We start from the raw sequence: 12,909 nt of genomic DNA, 5'->3' as shown, positions 1-12,909 counted from the left end.
TTTCCAAGAAAGCTACAGGAAAAAATAGTCCCTCTCCACCATGCCCCATTATACCCCTGTAAGATAATGTAAAATATTAATTGAATTATATTTTAAAAAAATATATACTAGAATGAGAAGTGAATGCTTCTCTTTTTTTTTAATTAAAAAAAGTACTTTATATATTTGTACTGGTAGTTGGATACCCGTGCTTTGCTACAAAACTGAACTCCTTAGCATGGAGTAGATTCTCTAAACTCCCAGCCCACAGGCTAGATGAGTCACGTGCTAGCCAAGCCCACTGGTAGTTGGGACAGAGTTCTTTTCAGGTGGGGAGGGGGAGTAGAACATGTAACTCCTAAGCATCAGAGTGTGTTAATAATAATATAAGAAATAATTAATGATCTGATGGTCATTTCAAAAAATCCTTTCTTAGGACATACCTAGAAGCCAAGTGGAACATACGTGCCAAGTTTCAAGCTTGTGGGCTTTACAGTTTTGGAGATTTCGTGATGATGCATGAGTGATATCTGGCATAGATAGATAGATAGATAGATAGATAGATAGATAGATAGATAGGTAGGTAGGTAGGTAGGTAGGTAGGTAGGTAGGTAGGTAGGTAGGTAGGTAGGTAGGTAGATAGATAGATAGATAGATAGATAGATAGATAGATGGATAGATAGATAGATAGATTAGGCTTTTATATACATAGATTAGGGTGGCATAAGTGTAGGTGGTTGGGTGGGGGTCTCCCCTCATTTAATCCCCACAACCAATCTGTGCAACTAGATTCACAGAGCATGTTTAACTGTACAGGCAGTTGTATTGACTGAACATTCTAAGCTTGATTACTTTTAATTTAGGTTTGCTAAGGTAAAGGCTCACTCTTAGGCTCAACCTGGTTGTTACTTACAGTTCAAGCATATTGTGTGACTGCAGCCAAAGGCCTTAGGCAAAGACACCTACTCCATATGCTATTTATTTGAATTTTCTCCAGCTTGTGGAGTTTATATTTCAATGTATTGTGTTGATTTTATTAAGTAGAGTGGATAAAATACTTTCATTGACTTTTCCCTACTTAACTGATATCTTCTAAATTCATGATGGCTGGAGAATTCTAGGACTTAAAGTCTACACAAGTTAAAACTGCCAAGATTGGGAAACACTGGTATAATTTATTTATACAGTAGCCACAAGGCAAGATATGTGACAAACAAATTAACAAATAAATAAATGAAATGAGAGACAGGGGGAGGGAGGGAGGGAGGGAGGGAGGGGATGTGCAGGGACCTCAATGTGAAGACTGTCACCTCACTCTCAGGAGGTTGAGAGTTCAATCCTAGGCAGTGATAGATGTTCTTTTTATCGGAGTGCAAAGAGATAATATCTTCTGTGAACTCCAAGGAGACATCAGGAAGGTCATCCAGCCAATAAACGCTCACCTCCATTTAATTTCCACTTTAGTTTAGATTCCACATCAATAAAAGTGCACTTATGCACACCTGTTACAAAAATATGAATTTGTTCCTCCTTCAACAAATCTCTTCTCCACCCCACTGAGGAAGCAAAAGTCCTTTGAAGGACAAAAAGAATAGTTTTCAGTTTTGTGATGGAATGCAGCCATCAGGCAAATGCAGTCGGGGGAGGGGGGGTTGGGTGGGGAGACAATAAGAGAACAACACAGAGAGAAACCATTTAGCATATTCATCCCATACGGCTCCTTAAATTGAATTTGGATTCTCCAGAGGCTTCATTAAGCTAAATGTGAAAGCCGTTGAGAGATACCTTACAAGGAGTGTTGAAACTTCATTCTGAGGCCTCAAAATAAATCAGTTGCTGTTGATTCCACGTTTAGAGGCAGTGCTCTGCCAAGCTCATTTCTAGTGAATTGAACTTTAGAATTAGATCAGTTCAGTTTGCCAATTCAAGCAGATTGAACTATTCCAAATGAAGTGCAAAATCAAATGAGAACTTGGCTGATTTCTACACCCAAGTCACTTGGATTTATTTGCATCATGTCTAATTTTGTCCTGAATCCTAACTCTCTCACTACCCCATTCATCATCAAACCTAGGAAAAATCATTCACATCAGATTTGTTCAAATGCTAAATTGTGTCCCACTCTTTGCAACCCCCATGGACATTCCCTCCCGCCCGTCTCCCTGTCCTCTACTGAGTTTGCTGAAATTCATGTTAATTGCATTGATGACACTATCTCATCCCATCCTACTAAGCCTCCCATTCTTCCACCAATCACAATACTAGACAACACAGTATCAACAATAGAGACCTTCCAATTTCTAGGTTGTATCATATTCAAAGTGTTGGTAATGACCTATAAAGCCCTACATGGCATCGGACCAGAATATCTCCGGGATCGTCTTCTGCCGAAACCCCAGCAGCCGATAAGGTCCCACAGAGTTGGCCTTCTCCGGGTCCCATCGACTAAACAATGTCGTCTGGCGGGCCCCAGGGGAAGAGCCTTCTCTGTGGCAGCCCCGGCCCTCTGTAATCAACTCCCCCCAGAGATTAAAACTGCCCCCACCCACCCTCTTTGCTTTCGTAAATTGTTCAAGACCCACCTATATTGCCAGGCATGGGGGAATTGAAACATCTGCCCCGGGCTTATATAGTTTATGTATGGTATGCCTGTGTTGTGTGATTTTTTAAATGATGGGTTTTTAGATACTTTCTTTTAATATTAGATTTGTTACATCGTATAGTGTTATTATTGTTGTTGTGAGCTGCCCCGAGTTTGCGGAGAGGGGCAGCATACAAATCTAATAAATAATAATAATAACTATTATTATTATTATTATTATTATTATTATTATTATTATTATTATTATTAATTAGATTTGTATGCTGCCCCTCTCCGCAAATAATAATAATAATAATAATAATAATAATAATAATAATAATAATAATTATTATTATTATTATTATTATTATTATTATTATTATATCTCAAGACCTAAAATCGTCACTTAACATTGAAAATGTCATTAAAAAAGCACAACAAAGGAAGTTATTTCTGTGCCAACTCAGGAAGCTCAAACTGCCCAAGGAGCTGCTGACACAGTTCTACAGAGGAATCATTGAGTCTCCTCATCTGCACCTCTATAACTGTCTGGTTTGGTTCTGCAACCCAACAGGACCAACACAGACTTCAGAGGAGAATCAGAACTGCAGAAAAAGCAATTGCTGCCAGTCTGCCTTCCATTGAGGACCTGTATACTGCATGAGTCAAAAAGAGGGCGGTGAAAATATTTACTGACCCCCTCGCATCTTGGACACAAACTGTTTCAACTCCTACCCTCAAAACGTCGCTACAGAGCACTGCATACCAAGACAACTGGACACGAGAACAATTTTTTTCCTGAATGCCATCACTTTGATAATTTGCAGCATGAGATATTTACTTAGGTGGCTGAATACAGGTGACAGAAGTATACACTTTTTTTTCAATGAATGAAGAATGGAAGGGATAGTCTGTGCTTTGTACTCTTTAAAGGCTGGGCTATCGCAGAGAGATTAAACCTGGAGCAACTGTCTGTCCATGGTCACCTCATTTTGCCCTTTCTGTCCCTTCTGGCTTCCTTTTTTTTAACGCACTCAATGTCTTTTAATAATGCATAACTAAAAGAGAAGCAGGCATCCAGGCAGCAAAGTAAATCACTGGCCTTTGGCTTCCTTTTTATTTCCAAGAATGGATTTAAGCTCCTTTAGGGATCCCTTAGCAGTTTTAGTATCTAGAATGATGGATGGCTTCTGCCCCTTGCTTTCTTTGAAAGGAAAGCCTCCCTCTCAGCAAAACAAAAAAGAATGACACAGGTAAGCTGGGATGATGGAGAGCCACCTGGGAAGCTGGAGGAGGTAAGGGGGAACCATTTTACTGGAATGTCTTCTGGTCATTGGGTAGATTTTGGTTCTATGTCAACCGTTTTGTTATTGTGCCCAAATAACTTCTGAACATTTTAAATGTGGGGAGGGAGGGAGGAAGGAAGGAGAGAAGGAGGGAGGAAGGAGGGAGGGAAGGAGAAAGGAAGGAGGGAGGGAAGACTAGCCTTGTGTAAGAAGAGGAAAAGAGAGGAAAGGACAGAAGGGATGGGGAAGGAAGGAAAGGAAAGCAGTGGAGAGGAAAGGAAAGGGGAGGAGAGGAAAGGGAAGGAGAGGAGAGGAAAGGAAAGGAAGAAGGGCAGCATACAATTATTATTATTATTATTATTATTATTATTATTATTATTATTATTATTGGAAAGGAAAGGAAATGAACTGAAATTGTGTGGGAGAGATTTCATGTCCTGGAAGCCTATGAATTTATTCTTTTGATTTCTTGAGCAAATTGGGAAGTGCTGGCAATAGTAGATCAATGCTTTGAATCACTAGAGGAAGAGGAATGGAGAGGAATTGAGAGACGAGGTAGAGGAAAGGAAAGGAAAGGAAAGGAAAGAAGTGAAGGGAAAGGAAGGGAAGGGAAGGGAAGGGAAGGGACCATAAACTACCTCCCCAAACAACTTCTAATGAAGCAGATGCTTCTTGCTAATGCGAGGTGGGGTGAGGAGGTATGGAAAGAGAGACAGACAGAGAGACAGAGAAAGAGAGAGAGAGTTACAGACAGCAAGAAAGAGAGAGAGTGACAGAGGGAGAGAGAGAGATAAATAGAGAGAAACACACACACACAGAGGGAGGCTGACAGAGAGACAAAGAAACAGACAGCAACAGAGAGAGAGAGAAACAGAGACAGAGAGAGAGACAGAGAAAGAGAGAGAGAGTTACAGACAGCAAGAAAGAGAGAGAGTGACAGAGGGAGAGAGAGAGAGAAATAGAGAGACACACAGAGAGAGGGGGGCTGACAGAGAGACAAAGAAACAGAAAGCAACAGACAGACAGAGAGAGAGAGACAGAGAGAGACAGAGACAGAGACACACAGAGAGTTACAGACAGCAAGAAAGAGAGAGAGTGACAGAGGGAGAGAGAGAGAGAAATAGAGAGACACACAGAGAGAGGGGGGCTGACAGAGAGACAAAGAAACAGAAAGCAACAGACAGACAGAGAGAGAGAGACAGAGAGAGACAGAGACAGAGACACACAGAGAGTTACAGACAGCAAGAAAGAGAGAGAGTGACAGAGGGAGAGAGAGAGAGAAATAGAGAGACACACAGAGAGAGGGGGGCTGACAGAGAGACAAAGAAACAGAAAGCAACAGACAGACAGAGAGAGAGAGACAGAGAGAGACAGAGACAGAGACACACAGAGAGTTACAGACAGCAAGAAAGAGAGAGAGAGACAGAGGGAGAGAGAAATAGAGAGAGAGAGACACAGAGAGTGAGGGGGGCTGACAGAGAGACAAAGAAACAGACAGTGACAGAGAGTGAGTGAGTGAGTGAGAGTGAGTGAGTGAGTGAGAGAGAGAGAGAGAGGGAGAGAGAGAGAATGGGTTTGACTGTAAGGAGTCCATGCTCATTCACATAATCCTTTTCCTGCTGCTTCTGCATCTGTTTTGATCTTGTTCACGCTTCCAAGCTGTAAAAAGAAATTCACAATAGTCCAAGATTTTTATTTTTATTTATTTTTTGGCAACCATCAGATGACAGATTTGATACAGAAAATGAAGTGGGAGAAGAAGAGATTAGTTTGTTTTAGCTGTTGGCTCTGCGGGGGGGAGGGGGGGAGAGATAACAACAACCCAAAACCAACCCAAGCAGATGGGCACTTTGTCTGAGCGATACTGAGTATGTAATTCATCGCTTCTACTTGACACAAATCACACTCATTGAACATAAGGTAAAAGTTAAACTTCTGGGCAGATGGAGCCAAAAGCACTTGGCTTGACTCAAGTTAAGCAGATCACCTAGTCTTGGTCTATTGATGGTAATAGTCATCTGAAAGCTCCCTTACAGGAAAATACAGGTTAGTGTAGTCAATATTGGAAGAGAATCAAAACGGAAAGGAGAGTACGTCCCACGAGCTGATGTTAACTCCTGCTGTTTTCAATGGGCTTCTCAGACCCCTAAATTGAATAGAAATCACACCCGGAGCACCATGAATCGGTGGCTTTGCAGAACATGCAGCCTACACAGTTTTAGGCTGCATTCACAGAGGGATAGAATCAATATCACACAAAGTATAAATGCCACTTTATAAGGCCTTGGTAAGGCCACGCTTGGAATACTGAATTCAGTTTTGGTCGCCACGATGCAAAAAGCATGTTGAGACTCTAGAAAGAGTGTGGAGAAGAGCGACAAAGATGATTAGGGGACTGGAGGCTAAAACATATGAAGAACGGTTGCAGGAACTGGGTATGTCTAGTTTAATGAAAAGAAGGACCAGGGGAGTCATGATAGCAGTCTTCCAATATCTCAGGGATTGCCACAAAGAAGAGGGAGTCAAGCTATTCTCCAAAGCACCTGAGGGTAGAACAAGAAGCAATGGGTGAAAACTAAACAAGGAGAGAAGCAACTTAGAACTGAAGAGAAATTTCCTGACAGTTAGAACAATTAACCAGTGGAACAGCTTGCCTCCAGAAGTTGTGAATGCCCCAACGCTGGAAGTTTTTAAGAACATGTTGGATAACCATTTGTCTGAGGTGGTGTAGGGTTTCCTGCTTAAGCAGTGGGTTGGACTAGAAGACCTCCAAGGTCCCTTCCAACTCTGTTGTTGTTGATTTTTATCTATCTATCTATCTATCTATCTATCTATCTATCTATCTATCTATCATCTATCTATCTATCTATCATCTATCTCTATCTATCTATCTATCTATCATCTATCTATCTATCTTATCTATCTAATATATCTCTCTCTCTCTCTCTCTCTAATCTATCTATCTATCTATCTATCTATCTATCTATCTATCTATCTATCTATCTATCTATCTATCATCTATGTATCTTATCTATCTAATCTCTCTCTATCTCTCTCTATCTCTCTAATCTCAATCTCTCTCTCTCTCTCTCTCTCTCTCTCTCTCTCTCTATCTATCTATCTATCTATCTATCCATCCATCTAATTTTAAAACCACCAACCTCTTTCCCCAAAAGACTCTGGGTGGTGTATAAATTACATACAAACCTAAAAAGTACGGTATATACAATTAAAAAAGGAACCACAGTGATTACAATGCAACATTAAACTTTAAATAAAAGATGGAGGGGTACTTTCAGGGCATTAACCATCCCATTTGCATGCTCCTCTGTGAGTCTCAAGCAAGTAGTCTCAGCGACTACTTCAGCTTCAGCCACAACAACACAAGAGCATACAACAGATTTAAACTTAATATTAACCACTCCAAACTTGACTGTAAAAAATATGACTTCAGTAACCGAGTTGTCGAAGCATGGAACTCATTAGCGGACTCCATAGTGTCATTCCCAAACCCCCAACACTATCTAGATAGATAGATCTATCTATCTATCTATCTATCTATCTATCTATCTATCTATCTATCTATCTATCTATCTATCTCTATCTATCTATCTATCTATCTATCTCTATCATCTATCTATCTATCTATCTATCTATCTATCTATCATCTATCTATCTTATCTATCTAATCTCTCTCTCTCTAATCTATCTATCTATCTATCTATCATCTATCTATCTTATCTATCTAATCTCTCTCTATCTCTCTATCTCTCTCTAATCTCTCTCTATCTCTCTCTATCTCTCTCTCTCTCTCTCTATCTATCTATCTATCTATCTATCTATCTATCCATCCATCTAATTTTAAAACCACCAACCTCTTTCCCCAAAAGACTCTGGGTGGTGTATAAATTACATACAAACCTAAAAAGTACGGTATATACAATTAAAAAAGGAACCACAGTGATTACAATGCAACATTAAACTTTAAATAAAAGATGGAGGGGTGCTTTCAGGGCATTAACCATCCCATTTGCATGCTCCTCTGTGAGTCTCAAGCAAGTAGTCTCAGCGACTACTTCAGCTTCAGCCACAACAACACAAGAGCATACAACAGATTTAAACTTAATATTAACCGCTCCAAACTTGACTGTAAAAAATATGACTTCAGTAACCGAGTTGTCGAAGCGTGGAACTCATTAGCGGACTCCATAGTGTCATCCCCAAACCCCCAACACTTTACCCTTAGATTATCCACGGTTGACCTATCCAGATTCCTTAGAGGTCAGTAAGGGGTGAGTACAAGTGCACTAGAGTGCCTTCCATCCCCTGTCCTATTGCTCTCCTATATCTCCTATACCTTTCTTCTATTCCTATATCTCTTCTTCTATTCTTTCATTGATATGTTCTATTCCTATATCTTCTCTTCTATTCTTTCTTAGATATATTTTACTATTAGTATGTCCTCTATAACCGTCATCATGTATTTTACTATGTGTATACCCACTAAAACCCTCATTGTGTATTGGACAAAATAGATAGATAGATAGATAGATAGATAGATAGATAGATAGATAGATAGATAGATAGATAGATAGATAAATAAATAAATAAATAAATACAGCAGAGACATGTTTCCAAAACTGTCCAAAAGGTCAAAAGAATGGTAGCCCACCTCACTTCTGAGTAAGGGAGGGGAATGTTTGTTTGTTTATTTATTTATTTATTTTGTCCAATACATAATATACATTGAAGAGAAAGATATGTAATAATATAAGTAAAGAAAAGAATAGAAGAAAAGATATAAAAGTATAGGTGAACATATTTGAGAGGAAGAAAAGATAAATGAGATAAGGAGAGACAATTGGACAGGGGATGGAAGGCACACTGGTGCACTTATGCACGCCCCTTACTGACCTCTAAGGAACCTGGAGAGGTCAATCGTGGAGAGTCTAAGGGAGAAATGTTGGGGGTTAGGGGTTAACACTACTGAGTCAGGTAATGAGTTCCACGCTTTGACAACTCGGTTGCTAAAGTCATATTTTTTACAGTCAAGTTTGGAGCGGTTAATATTAAGTTTGAATCTGTTGCGTGCTCTTGTGTTGTTGTGGTTGAAGATGAAATAGTCATTGACAGGTAGAACATTGCAGCATATGATCTTGTGGGCAATACTTAAATCGTGTTTTAGGCGACGTAGTTCTAAGCTTTCTAGACCAAGGATTGATAGTCTGCTTTCGTAGGGCATTCTGTTTCGAGTGGAGGAGTGAAAGACTCTTCTGGTGAAATATCTTTGGACATTTTCAAGGGTGTTGATGTCCGAGATGTGGTATGGGTTCCAGACAGATGAACTGCATTCAAGGAAGTTTCAAAGGGTTGTGGCTCTCTTTTTTGCATCCTGCCAGTCTGAATTCTTTTTAGCTGATGGCATCTGCAACAGTTATGCTGAGTCCAATGCATTGGTAGGACTCTAAGTTGGAGAAGTGCCCTCTAAACCATTGCAGTTACCAACCCAAGTTGATTTTCTCCCTGAAAGGAGTGGGCTGGGGGAAATGAGCCAGCAAATGATCGCTTCTGCGGGATGGTTAAAGTTGAAATACTGGCACTGGAGAGAATGTTTAAAGCCATTCGTGTTCTAATTTGAGTTGTTTGGAATTAAATTGATGGGAAGGAACAGAAGGTTCAATCATGGATCTCACCCTAGAGTTCTTTTTTATTTGGCTTCCGGTATCTTAACCAGCTTATTATACTGGCTGGATGCTCGAGCACATGATGATTCTAGCCAACAATAGAATTATAATGTAAATCAGGAAGTTAAGTGCGGTTCTCCACCCACTCTATCCCAGCTACTTAGTGTTCGTCTTATACAAGTGGTGTCCATAAGAGAGTGAAATGACTCAGGCTTAATCTCATGATTTTTTTCAAGTGCATTTCAATATCTCTCTCTCTCTCTCTCTCCCTCCCTTCCTCCCTCTCTCTTTCTCTCTCTCTGTCTCTCTCACCCTCACTCACTCACTCTCTTCCTCCCTCACTCTCCCTTTCTCTCTCTCTGTCTCTCTCTCTGTCTCTCCCTCCCTCTCTCTCTGTCTCCCTCCCTCCCTGTGCCTTTCTCTCTCTCTGTCTCTCTCTCTTTCCATCCATCCATCCCTCCCTCTCTCCTTCTCTCTCTCTCCCTCCCTTCCTCCCTTCCTCCCTCTCTCTTTCTCTCTCTCTGTCTCTCTCACCTTCCCTCCCTCACTCTCTTCCTCCCTCACTCTCTCTCTGTCTCTCTCTCTGTCTGTCTCTCCCTCCCTCCCTTCCTCCCTCTCTCTTTCTCTCTCTCTGTCTCTCTCACCTTCCCTCACTCACTCTCTTCCTCCCTCACTCTCTCTCTCTGTCTCTCTCTCTGTCTCTCTCCCTCCCTCTCCCTTTCTCTCTCTCTGTCTCTCTCTCTTTCCATCCATGCATCCCTCCCTCTCTCCTTCTCTGTCTCTGTCTCTGTCGCTCGCTCTCTCCCTCCCTCTCTCTTTCTCTCTCTGTCTCTCTCTCCCTCTCTTCCTCTCTCTTTCTGTCTCTCTGTCTCTCTCTCTCCCTCCCTCCCTCTTTTTCTTTCTCTCTCTCTCTCTCTCTGACTCTCTCTCTTCCTCCCTCTCTCTCTCTTTCTCTCTCTCTGTCTCTCTGTCTGTCTCTCTCTCTCTCTCTCTCTCACACACACACACACACACACACACAAATACAGAGAGAGAGAGAGAGAGAGAGAGAGAGAGAGAGAGAGACTTCATTCTGCAGATGCTGCTTTCATCATCTGGGTATTGCAGGCGAAGTCTGCCTACAGCCTGGAGTTCGATCCTGATGGGGCTCAAAGGTGATTAAGCCTTTCATCCTTCTGAGATCACTAAAATGAGAACCCAGATTGCTAGGGGCAGTGATTCTCTTAGTGTAGTTGCAAAGTTTATTTACAACAGTGTAAATTTAAGCACGAATCCATTTAGCCATCGTAATGCTCAATTTAATAGGGCTTTCCTTTATCAGCAGTTTGTTTTAACAGGTTTACTCCCCAAATGCTAGACAAGTTGACACTCATATGCCACAAATACAAATTCATTTTTCTTGAAATCTAATGCTTTCCCAACTCTGTGAGTGCCTGTAAATATATGATTAGTTGTCATCACATTGTTTTCGACTCCTAGCAACCATATAGATAGTTCTTCTCCATGACAACCTGTCCTTAACCTGGTTTTTTTTAGGTCTTCTAACATACATCCAAACTGGTATAATTGAATCCACCCACCGTCCTATAGGTCTACTCACCCTCCTCCTCTTCTCTTTCCTTCCATCTTTTCCAGCATCAGCTCCTTCTCCAGAGAGCTGGGTCTTCACATAATGTGTCCAAAGTAGGATAATTTGAGCCATAAATATAATAGAACCCATAATACAACACATATCTTCTCTGCAAGGGAAATGTGTTCTCTATGGAAGCTGCTTAGAGAGGACTGTAAAAGATTATACAGTGATATGTATCTTTGAGACCACCTTCTACCACATAGCATCCAGCAACTGGTAAGATCCCATAGGGTTGGTCTTCTTTGAGTCCTGTCAGCTAAACAGTGGCAGCTGGCGGGTCCGCAGGGGAGAGCCTTCTCTGTGATTGCCCCGACTCTCTGGAATCAGCTACCTCCTGAGATCCGCACTGCCCCCATCTTATTGGCCTTCTGGAAAGCGGTAAAAACCTGGCTTTTCTGACAGGTCTGGCGCCATTGACGTCAGGGGGATGACTAGCAAGGTTGGTCCATGAATGTATGGATGGCTGCACTTATTTTAAATTGAAATGTTTTTATATTGATCCATGTTCATTTTTTGTTGTGAGCTGCCCTGAGTCTCTAGGGCAGTGATGGCAAACCTTTTTTTCCTCAGGTGCCAAAAGAGTATGTACATGCATTATTGTGCATGTGCGAGTGCCCACACTCATAATTCAATGGAGGGCAAAAACAGCTCCCCCCCTGGGGGGGGGGATTCTGGAGGCTGGAAGCAGCCTGTTTCCCAATTTCTGGTGGGCCCAGTAAGCCTGTGTTGTTGTTGTTGTTGTTGTTGTTGTTGTTATTATTATTATTATTATTATTATTATTATTATTTATTAGATTTGTATGCCGCCCCTCTCCATAGACTCGGGGCGGCTCACAACAATAACAAAGACAATGTAAGAACAAATCTAATAATTTAAAAAACACTAAAACCCCCATTATTAAAAGCAAGAAATGCAGGTTTAATTATCCTGTAAGAATAGATTTTCATAGTCCACAACTCTTCTAATTACACTGTGGGAAAACATCAGGTTGAGGAAGGTAGCTCAGAATATTTGCCTAATCAGGATGAAATGTTAATGAGAAATATAACAATTAAAAAAACTAATAGAAAAAGTATTGGCTAATGAATTAATATTCTACACAGCCCTCCTACTTAATTTAATAAAGTAGGAATTCTTGCCATAAATCTATTTGGAGTTACTTTTTTCATATTTTTAGATTATATTTTTACTTTAAACTCAAGAATATAGTATATCTAGTTTGCTAAATAACTATTGACAAATAGAGGTGTTTCTCCCTTCCCAGGCTCCAGTGGCTTCCCTGGAGCCAGGGTAGGATAAAAATGCCATCCCCTTGGAGGCTCTCTGGAAGCCTCTGTGTGAGCCAAAAATTAGCTGGACAGCTCACACATGCAGGTTGGAGGTGAGCTAGGGCAATGGCTGGCGTGCCAGTAGATATGGCTCCGCGTGCCACCTGTGGCACCCGTGCCGTAGGTTCGCCATCACTGCTCTAGGGAGTTGGGTGGCATAGATGAATGAATGAATGAATAAATAAGTAAATAAGTAAGTAAATAAGTAAGTAAGTAAGTAAGTAAGTAAGTAAGTAAGTAAGTAAATAAATAAATTAAAAAAAAAAGTCAGCTATTGCTATCCCAAAGGTGCTTTTTCAAGAGGCAACTGGACTTTCCTGGTTTTTCTTTGAAGACGTTTCGCTTCTTATCCAAGACGTTCCGAACTGAAGAAGTGCATAGTGCATAGCCTAGCTCTGGTGATGATGCCGTGTGTGC

The sequence above is a fragment of the Erythrolamprus reginae genome, chromosome 2, assembly GCF_031021105.1.
Source record: "Erythrolamprus reginae isolate rEryReg1 chromosome 2, rEryReg1.hap1, whole genome shotgun sequence".
NCBI lineage: Eukaryota > Metazoa > Chordata > Lepidosauria > Squamata > Dipsadidae > Erythrolamprus > Erythrolamprus reginae.
The sequence above is the reverse complement of the archived record's forward strand: the minus strand, read 5'-3'. Positions refer to the sequence as shown.